The sequence below is a fragment of the Salmo trutta genome, chromosome 32 (genome assembly GCF_901001165.1).
Source record: "Salmo trutta chromosome 32, fSalTru1.1, whole genome shotgun sequence".
Taxonomy (NCBI): Eukaryota; Metazoa; Chordata; class Actinopteri; order Salmoniformes; family Salmonidae; genus Salmo; species Salmo trutta.
Window position 1 is genome coordinate 15,369,245 of NC_042988.1, and position 6,629 is coordinate 15,375,873.

Here is a 6,629-nt window from a genome sequence, read left to right on the forward strand (position 1 = left end):
GTTCTAATAAGCCACTTCCTTAGACACCATACAGAGAAGGCCCCAACAAATTTCCAAGAAAGGGCATGAGATAATTTCTTGGTTGTAACAAAAATCCCATTTAATTTACTCACAGAATGTCTAGGTATGTCATACAGTCCGGGTAAATCCAGGTATGTCACACATAATAAGCATGGTTTCCATGTAAGCATAGACAGTTTTACTATAAATATTATTTGGGATCTAGCTCAAAAAGGTACACAAAATGATTAAGGTAAAATAGATGATTGGATTTAAACTTTTGATTTCAAGACAAAGGTATTAATCCACAAATGAAACAGAATTATTAATCCACAAATGAAACAGTATTAATCACTAGTTTTTGGAAGGCATTTTTCTAGCAGGCTTATTTCCCCTGTTCTAATTCAGTTCCACCATAGAGGTATAAATAAGGCTCATCATTGTATCTGTGCTATAATGGCTTCTGAGACAGGATGGGCAATGCAATTGAGGGCTATCTCCATTTTAAAATAACTTTCCAGTGATAATCTCACTTTAAAAATGTCATGTTCTGATAACGCATACCCAAATAATGTTGTTGGCTCATCCTATACTAATTTGTGGCCAAAGCAGAAATTGGAGAAAAAAACACTTTAAAATCCCAACCTCAAACTTGTATCTCAACCAGAACAAAATGCTTGCTATTTCCTCATAGAGGAGGATGACATCCTCATAGAGGAGTATAACATCCTCCTGAGAAGGATGAGCTGGCCAATCAGCGGTCTACTCGTGTTAATATTGGACAGTTACTTTAAAGTAGTCAATTTCTTCTTATTCAACTTTTATAAGTCAGTAAACAAACTAAAAGGGTGCATTCTGCCACCTGGAGTGTGTTGTCTGAACAGGTATAAAGCCATGGTTGGTGATTTACTGCCACCTGCAGTTCTGGAATGTTTCCTCACGAGTATAATTAATTGGCTGATCCCTCCTGATTACCTGGATGGAATTATGTGATCCTTCCTTAATTTTAACCCATAGGAAGTCCCAAACAGTTGACTACTTTAAAATGGCGAAAGCCCTCAATGGCAATGTTCATGCTGAAACAGGTTCTATCCATTCAGAGTCCTCTTTCTACCTCTATGGGTTCCACTGATGCATCTTAGCGTTAACCCATTATATTTCCATATAAACAGTTTCCATACTGTGAATAATAACTTTAACATATTTTATTTTCACATACAAAATGGCTCTAATAACTGTTGTGTTGATATTTCATTTATATCAATAGGCTTTTCTATGTTTTAATAAAGAACAATGATTATGTACAAAAGTGGCGGTTGCGGATATACTGTAAACGTTTCTCTCCACACTGATCCTGAAGGCAGAGTTTTAGATCACTTACTGACACCTGTCTGGTGTAGCGGTAGTTCCGTAGCCCTGCGGCACACATGGCTAAAAGTGTCCATATAGGTTTGAATCTGGCCTACTGCCCTTTGTCCCAACCATAGATTGTGTTCGCATACTGTGTCAGTACTCAATCAATCAATAGACAATTCCACCAATTTATCAATTGGCTGAATGATCTATTGGCTGACTTTCAGCAAACTCAAGTCAGGCAAAGCACATTAAGTTGTGTAATTTGTATTGGTGATTCTACAGAAGTGGTTCAAATTGCTGTCCCCAATCAAAGTACTATTAAAAAAAACAGATAAGTCTTCAAACGTTGATTTATTTACTTTGAAATGTATTTATATCATAATATATTCTAATTAATTCCAAGTCAATTACAAACATTGTTAAATTAATATAGTACAAAGTCATTGTTTAAATACCCATTCCTATTGAGAGGTGGCTGTCCCACACCCTGACTCCTAAAATTCATGTTTGAAAATAAAGCAATTCAAGATTTTTGTAACACTTTTATCAAAAATTGAGTTAGTTAGTATTATTACATTGAAAGACACTGATCTAATTAGTACACTCTTAGAAAAAAGGGTTCCAAAGAGGTTATTTGTGGAGGGACAGGGTTGTACCAAGAACCATTTACATCTGAAGAACCCTTTTTGGAAGACAATGGTTCTTTATAAGGCAAAAGGTTCTACCTAGAACCTTTTTCATCCTAAGAACCACTTTTCGAAAGAAAGGGTTCTTTAATGATTTTTTGGTAGGAAAGAAAGATTCTTTGGAAGGCAAGAGGGTTCTACTGTACATAGGCTTTTAAATAGTGCCTAAGCATTAGTATTTACCTCAGTGTTTAAACTTTAACATCAGGAGTTTGAGTTATCCGATAAGGGTGGGAATGTTTTAAACTGTACCTACAGTATACTCCCAGTCGGTATTAGATAGAATGTCGCGGCCCCACCCGCTTTGGGGGAAAATGACCCGTGGTTACCCATTGTCTCACAGCAAAAACATCACCTTTTTGCTACTGACCAGAACATTAAGCTAGCCAAGACCAACTAACCCAAACAAACTGACTATATGAAATGAGTTAAATGCTTTACCTGTGATTAAATGTTTTCCACACACATAGCTACGTGTAGACTACTTGGACACAGAGTTCTCACATTTTCCCACTCTCCCACACTGAATAGCCTGAAGCCACAGCGCTCTTCTCGCAGGATCTATTTCCCTACATGGGAGCATTGCGAACTGTAGGTCGTGATTTTTGACATAGTTACATGTACAATAACACAGCATCTTTTCGGCATGTTTTGTTATTTCTGTATAACAGAAAATTTTACATTTTACAATGGGGGTCAATGGGAAAGAATGTTTGTTTCCCCCAATTTGTGGGTGTGGTTGAGGGGAATTACTTCTGATGGCGTGAATATCGACCATCGAGTATATGGGAATATTTGTACATGTATCTGGTATTCCTGATGTGTCTGGTAGTTTTTAAACCAATTACATGCAGCCTGATCCAGGCCAATGACCTGGTCTAAAGCCAGACTGATGAACATTTACAATACATTTCTTAGATAAGAAAGTTCTTAGTTGAAAGTTAGGCAGGTAACTCCAAGAGTTACCTGTCTAACAGAACACAGAGGGTGTTCTTTAATAGTAGCCTCTCCAACAAAATCCAAGTAGAATCAGACATTTCCCAGGGCAGCTGTCTAGGCCCCTTAATATTTACTAATGCCCTGCCACTGGCTGAGTAAAGCCTGTGTCTTCATATATGCGGATGACTCAACACTATACACATCAGCAAGTTAAATCACTGCAACACTTAAAGAGCTGCAGTCAGTTTCAGAATGGGTGGCAAGTAATAAGCTAGTCCTAAACATTTCTAAAACTAAAAGCATTGTATTTGGGACAAATCATTCACTAAACCCTAAACCTCAACTAAATCTTGCAATGAATAATGTGGAAATTGAGCAAGTTGAGGAGACTAAACTGCTTGGAGTAACCCTGGATTGTAAACTTGTGGTCAAAACATATTGATGCAACAGTAGCTAAGATGGGGAGAGGTCTGTCCATAATAAAGCGCTGCTCTACCCTCTTAACAACAATATCAACAAGGCAGGTCCTACAGGCCCTAGTTTTGTCGCACCTGGAGTACTGCCCAGTCGTGTAATCAGGTGCCACAAAGAGGGACTTGGGATAATTACAACTGGCCCAGAACAGGGCAGCACGGCTGGCCCTTAAATGTACACGTAGAGCTAACATTAATAATATGCATGTCAATCTCTCATGGCTCAAAGTACAGGAGAGATTGATTTCATCACTACTTGTTTTTTTTACTCAAGCAGTAAAATCAGATTTAAAAAAAAGTGAGGACTGAAGAATCACACACAGGTACAAACACACATAACATACACACTATACACACACGTACACGTGGATTGTGTGTTGTAGTAGAGTAGGGGCCAGAAGGCACACACTTAATGTATTGTGAAATCTTTTGTAAAATGTATTTTAATGTTTAGAAATTGTATTATAATGTATATTACTGCCATAATAAATACAAATACAAATGATTAATACTTTTGCTAGGTAAGAGAGTTTAGAAATAGGGCAATCATTATTTAGGGCACAAGGGTCACCACCTTTGTGGAAAGGGAGCACATGGGCCGCCTTCTAAACCCTTGTTATAGTACCAGATATGATCCTCAAATACAAAAATCTAGGTTAATGATTCAGCAATCAAGGGGGCAGAGAGCAGTAAAAACGGGTCAAGCATATCAACCCCGCATGGATGTTTTAACTTCAATCTTAAGCAAGGCCTTCAGCACATCACAGGTACAGTAGTAACTTGTTGAAATTAAAACACAGATTCACTAGTAGTTGACAGGTTATCATTCAGGTCAGCTAGAGGATGGGAGAGAACTGACTGACAAGGGTTATTTAGACCACCATTTCTCTCAAATAAAAATGTGCTAATGTAATGCTCATAATGTCCAGGAGGGGGAATTCTGTTCACTGTGCAACCCAATATGCATTCCATACACAGTGTATTGCATTTGGGGCTATGAAGGGGGTGGCATAAAAAGCCAGCAGCAGGCCGTGCGACACAGTCCCCCTCAAAAAGTAACCACATTTGGTTAGTAGAGACCCTACTAAGTATTTTTCACCCCACTTTATTTGAGACAGGTAGTAAAGTTGTTTCTCTACAACCAAATACTGTATGAATACCATATAGTATTGCATTTGTAGCTATGGGGCCAGAGTAAAAATCCAGCAGCAACTCGCACAACACAGTCCCGCACAAAAAGTAAATATTTGGTTAGTAGAGACCCTACTGAGTATTTTCCACCCCAGTATTCCATATACAGTGTATTGCATTTGGGGCTATGGAGGGGTGGAGTGAAAGGCCAGCAGCAGGCCGTGCAACTCAGTCCCCCTCAAATCTAAGGGAATGCAGGTGACAAGTTTAGATCTGCATATTATGCCCATTGAAACGCATTGGGCTTATTCAGGACAGATTTTGGCGACAGTGAGCCCTCTCGCCTCGCCTCTTCCTCTATGCTGAAACTAGCGAGCGAAACAGCGCTGCTCTGTCTTACTATAGGTAGCCCATGTATCTGATGCTGTCTGCCCAGAAACAGCATGACATGCCAAACTCCTTCTGTCCAGACAGCATCAGATACATGGTCTACACATACGGAGACAGAGGGGGGCTGTTTCGCTCGCTCGGATGCTTTATCTGAGATCATAAATCCGGCCCTAGCTATTTGGTGGCACAAGTGGGGACACTTCAGGTTGAGGAATAAGTTTCACACATCCCCGTGTGCTACATTCATCCCTGAAATTTACCCAACAGCGACCCCAGTGCAATAGTAGAACGAAGTCACTAAGCACCACAGACAGATGCTGGCACTAAGACCGCACTCAGTCAGCTGTATAAGGAAATAAGCAAACAGGAAACCACTCACCCAGACGCGGCGCTCCTAGTGGCCGGAGACTTTAATGCAGGGAAACTTAAATCAGTTTTACCAAATTTCTATCAACATGTTAAATGTGCAACCAGAGGGAAAAAAATTCTAAATCACCTGTACTCCACACACAGAGACGCGTACAAAGCTCTCCCTCGCCCTCCATTTGGTAAATCTGACCACAATTCTATCCCCCTGATTCCTGCTTACAAGCAAAAATTAAAGCAGGAAGCACCAGTGACTCGGTCTATAAAAAAAGTGGTCAGATGAAGCAGATGCTAAACTACAGGACTGTTTTGCTATCACAGACTGGAACATGTTCCGGGATTCTTCCGATGGCATTGAGGAGTACACCACATCAGTCACTGGCTTTATCAATAAGTGCATCGAGGACGTCGTCCCCACAGTGACTGTACGTACATACCCCAACCAGAAGCCATGGATTACAGGCAACATTCGTACTGAGCTAAAGGGTAGAGCTACCGCTTTCAAGGTGCGGGACTCTAACCCGGAAGCTTACAAGAAATCCTACTATGCCCTGCGACGAACCATCAAACAGGCAAACTGTCGATACAGGGCTAAGATTGAATCATACTACAACGGCTCCGACGCTCATCTAATGTGGCAGGGCTTACAGACTATTACAGACAACAAAGGGAAGCACAGCCACGAGCTGCCCAGTGATGCGAGCTGCCCAGTGACACGAGCTAAATCACATCTATGCTCGCTTCGAGGCAAGCAACACTAAGGCATGCATGAGAGCATCAGCTGTTCCGGACGACTGTGTGATCACGCTCTCCGTAGCTAACGTAAGACCTTTAAACAGGTCAACCTACACAAGGCTGTGGGGCCAGACGGATTACCAGGACGTGTGCTCCGGGCATGTGCTGACCAACTGGCAGGTGTCTTCACTGACATTTTCAACATGTCCCTGATTGAGTCTGTAATACCAACATGTTTAAAGCAAACCACCATAGTCCCTGTGTCCAAGAACACAAAGGAAACCTGCCTAAATGACTACAGACCCATATAGCACTCACGTCCGTAGCCATGAAGTGCTTTGAAAGGCTGGTCATGGCTCACATCAACACCATTATCCCAGAAACCCTAGACCCACTCCAATTTGCATACCGCCCAAACAGATTCACAGATGATGCAATCTCTATTGAACTCCACACTGCCCTTTCCCACCTGCGCAAAAGGAACACCTACGTGAGAATGCTATTCATTGACTACAGCTCAGCGTTCAACACCATAGTGCCCTCAAAGTTCATC